The sequence below is a fragment of the Vigna unguiculata genome, chromosome 11 (genome assembly GCF_037176805.1).
Source record: "Vigna unguiculata cultivar grain cowpea cultivar isolate G323 ecotype 2 chromosome 11, ASM3717680v1, whole genome shotgun sequence".
Classification (NCBI taxonomy): domain Eukaryota; kingdom Viridiplantae; phylum Streptophyta; class Magnoliopsida; order Fabales; family Fabaceae; genus Vigna; species Vigna unguiculata.
In genome coordinates this window covers 9,576,472-9,581,309 of record NC_140802.1, presented here as the reverse complement: position 1 = coordinate 9,581,309, position 4,838 = coordinate 9,576,472, and the positions used below count along the sequence as shown (strand labels likewise).

The 4,838-nt window shown below is 36.0% G+C and overlaps 1 pseudogene; it reads right to left on the bottom strand.

The window, feature by feature from the left end:
- Positions 1-993: 993 nt before the first annotated feature.
- Positions 994-3,694, bottom strand: LOC114170150 (uncharacterized; annotated as a pseudogene).
- Between the last annotated feature and the right edge of the window lie 1,144 nt (positions 3,695-4,838).

Sequence of the window (4,838 nt, the reverse complement as noted above, 5' to 3'; positions counted from 1 at the left end):
ATCATTGTCATCGTTCATGACTTCATAATTTTCTTCATCATCATCATTGTCTTCTTCTTCTTTTTCTTCTTCTTCTTCCTCTTCTTCTTTTTCTTCTTCATGTTCTTCTTCTTCTTCTTCTTCTACTTCATCTTCTTCCAATTCTTCACCATCCCCACCAAGGTCATGCAATGTAGAGACACCTTCAACTTCAATTATTTGATGGGCATGTGACATTTCATCAACTTGATAGGGAATATCATCTTCCACCTCATTTGACTCAACACGACCCCTAGGCTTAGTTTGTATTGCAACACACCAACCACGTTTGTAGATGTTCCGAAATGCTGGATACGGGACATAATAAACTTGTTTAACATTATTTACTAGAATGAATGGATCAAATGGTGGGTATCTTAAATTTATTTGAAGTTCGACAGTATTATACGTAGGATGTACTCTTGTACCATTTCTAGAAGGATCAAACCATTCACAATAAAAAAGAACAACTTTTTTTGGATAAGTAGAGGTGTTGTACTCTAGATCATATATTTTATGAATTATTCCATAAAAATCATCATAACCACCCTCTGTGAGGCCCTTCACGTACACACCACAATTAATTTTCTTCTTCCCGTTCGACCATGCATTAGTGTGGAATTTGTATCCATTGACAAAGTATGTGTGCCACTCCTTCACGCATCTCATGGGTTGGTTTGCCAAATCCCTTAACTCTTGATTTCTAACACATAATGGCTCGTTGTAAACCTAAAAATTGTGTGAAAATTGAAAGTTTAGTCAACTTTAGCAACAAAGGTTCTTGAACTAAGAAGACTGCACTTACTTGGTTTCTAAACCAATGAGGAAAATTTGAGTATATGTTAGTAGAAGACGTTCCTTGAGGTATTTGCTCAGCTACAAGGAATGAGCTGTCAAAGGAAGATTAACAATACAATGAATACAAATAGCTTAAAAGGAATTTACCATTTAGGTTGTAGACAATGGGATTAGAACTTACTCAAGGTACGGTTTAACTTCAGTGCAATTAATTAACACATGCACATGAGCAGAGTTGAATTCAGCATTAGTTAACCAATAAGTGCACTCCTTGCCTGCGTGACGACCGACTTGTTTAAACACCGATAATGTTGACTCAGATGTTTGACTTTGCCATTGTGTTTCATTCCTACGATTTTTCAGACACAACGTTAAGTTTTGAAAATAATGAGAGCAAAAGTATGTGGTCTCACGATGCAAGTAAGTTGCACAAATGGATCCTTCTACTCTGGCTTTGTTTTTTACAGAACGCTTTGATTCCCCCATAAATCTTTACAAATAAAAAATGTGCACATTAGAATTGAACACGAGAATAAGAGTTCAAAGTTCAAACAATTAAGTAATCATATCACCTTTCAAATGGATACATCCACCTATATTGTACGGGTCCGCCAAGCCATGCTTCATATGGAAGATGAATAGGGAGATGCTCCATTGAATCAAAGAATCCTGGAGGAAATATTCTTTCCAATTTGCAAATAACAAGAGGAATATTTTCCTCCAGTTTTTGTAATGAATCCTCCTTTAGTGTCGTTGAGCACAAGTCTTTGAAGAACTGACTAATTTCTATTAGAGGATTTAACACATGTATCGGCAACGAGCTGAACGTAATAGGGAGTAATGTCTCCATGAATACATGACAACCATGACTCTTCATACCATGAATACTACCCTTTTCAATATCAACACATCTTGCCAAGTTTGAAGAATGACCATCTAGCATTCTAAGCTCCTTGATCCAACGACAAACTATTTTAGCTTCATCTTTTGTCATCGTATAATTTGCTTTTGGCTTGAGCCACTTCCCATCGCCCTATGACTTCAACTGCAAGTTTTTGCGTCGACAATATAAACCAATATCTCTTCTTGCTTTGTCATTATCTTTTGTCTTACCACTAACATTCATCACTGTGTTGAAGATGTTGTCAAAGAAATTCTTTTCTATATGCATGACATCAAGATTATGTCTTAGCAAGTTATCTTTCCAATATGGAAAATCCCAAAAGATACTTTTTTTAGTCCAATTATGCCACTCTCCATACCCATCGATCCTTATGAGACCACTTTCAATCACTTTTGGAAAATGTTTGACTCTTCTCCAAAGTTGTGATGGAGTCAACCTCGGAGGTGGCCCATCTGTTTCAACTTCCCCTTTGTGAAATGCCCTAGTGTTTCTCCTAAATGGATGGTCACTTGGCAAGAATCGACGATGAAAATCAAACCAGCAAATTTTCCGACCATAATTCAATGTGAACGACTTAGTATGCTCCATACAATGCGGACAGGCTAATCTACCATGTGTGCTCCAACCGGATAACATCCCATATGCAGGGAAGTCATTAATAGTCCACATCAAAGTTGCCCTCATTAGGAAATTTTGATTCCTTGAAACATCATATGTCCAAATACCACTCCACAGCTTATTCAAATCATCAATCAAAGGCTTTAGATAAACATCTATCGATGCCTTTGGATTAGATGGACCTGGTATTATACACGTCAAAAACATATAAGGCTTAGTCATACACATCTCAGGTGGAAGATTGTAAGGAGTAACAATCACAAGCTAACAAGAATAGGGTGATTACGATACCTGGATGTACGGATTAAATCCATCTGAACAAAGACCAAGTCGAACGTTACGGGGATCATTGGCGAAGGAAGGATGCTTTCGATCGAAGTGCTTCCAAGCTTGTCCATCGGATGGATGACGTAGCATGCCTTCTATTTTGTTCTCATCATGCCATGTCATATGTTGTGCTGTTTGCATTGAAGCAAACATTCTTTGTAGTCTTGGAATTATAGGCAAGTAGAACATGGACTTCAATGGAATTGGTTTTTTTGCCTCTGGCCTCCATGGAGTGTATGATATCGAGGGTGTCCACAAAATTTGCATTGGAGCAAAGATGCATCATTTTTCCATTATCATTGTCATAGAAAAGCATACAGTCGTTCATACAACAATTAATCTTCTTAGACTCCAATCCCAACTTTGAAACTAATCTCTTTGCTTCATAGTAATTCTTGGGCAAAGAATTATTTGGTGGTGTTAGATCTAAAATGAGTTTTGGAATGTTGTCCAATGCTTGGTTGGGAATGTTCCAGTTGGATTTGAGGGACAAAAGTCTGATGCATACTGACAATTTAGACTCTGTAACCCCTTCAAATACAGGTTCATTGGCATCTGCTAATAAATTGTAAAATCTTTGAGTGAAGTCATTTGGAGACTCTTCTAAATGACTCCTGTCTGCTTCTTCAAATGAATCATGTTGGCCAAGAGCATTACTCAACGTCTCTTGCATATACATAATTTGATTCATCTCAAAGATATGATCCACCGTGCTTGAACTAGGTAAATGTGTGTCATGTTCACCCGAATAAACAGAGGGCACTTCTTCACTGTGAAATGTCCAAATCCAATAATCTGGCATGAACCCTTTTTTGTATAAATGAACTTTAACTTCCTCATCTTTCAAAATATGAGTACATTCGCACTTAAGCAGGGACATCTAATCCCTCCCTCAAGAGCATAATATTTATATTGTCGAGCAGTCTGAATAAACTGATCAACTCCTGTCACAAAAGTTTCCTTCAAGCCTCTCCTACCATTGTAACAACGGTCATACACCCAACGACGGTGGCTAGGAACTTCACCCATGTTCTGTGAGAAGGCAAACAATGACAATGTTACTTTTGTGGTAGTCAAAGAACATGGGGCTTAAGTAATAAACCTATTACTACTTAAGTCCAACATGAAAGAAAACCTCTGATTACCAATTTCTATTTCGTATCTTACAAACCTTAAATGGTAAGATACGTTATAACATAAGAGGGACAAAGTGCAGTAGAAAAGAATGAGAGGAAATTGAGAAAAGAGGTTCGCCTGTTACTCTGCTATAATTACTTTTTTAGTAGTGTACGCAAATTTAAATTCTTTTTCTATTCCTAACTTGTATGCATGATTAAACATTCAAAGCAATGTTTTAGTGGCTGTATATAAGACTCAAAATAGAAAATGGATCATTCATTCAATAATTTTGTTTTAAGACCAACCAACAAGGTACTTCCTCAAGGCCAGCAAAATAAATTAAGAAATGAGGAGTAGAATGCATCATTAATTCTATTACTAGTTTTGGAAGCCCTCAAAAAACAACAAAAAATAAAATACTAGTGACTAAAGAAACCTAACTACCCTTAAGGAAACCCACTGAACCACTTTACCAATTAAACCAACCACACAACACATAAAGTGACTAAGAATGAAACCACAAAACAAAATTAATATTGATACAATAGTTAATTAAAGATGAGAAAGAAAGCAAGGTTGACCTTCTTGACTATGAACCAATAGTAGAACATCATCCTTAACCCGAAATACAACGTGACTAAGGCAACAAGTTTCTTTGTATTTAATTTTATGTCTTTTTACATGTAAAGATCATCAACTCATCACATTTATAACTCAAAAATCAGCCATGCATGCTCTATTAAAAATTATAATGCATGAATATAGGAAATGTAAAAATTGAGGGCAAATGGAAAGAAATACCTCATAAAAATACAACCCTTTTAGGGGAATCCTTCACAACTCTTGTCAATTTAGGTCCATAACCTCCCTGACCCTTACCCTTTCCTCCCCTATCATAATCAAGATAAAATGATAAAGTTTTCAAATTTCCATTACAACATGAATCAAAGGCAAAGGCAAAAATTGAAATGAAATACAAACAACATATACAAACTTCAATAGAAGAAAAGTTCATAACTACTTAATTAGCTTGTCACTATATTAATTTTTGCAT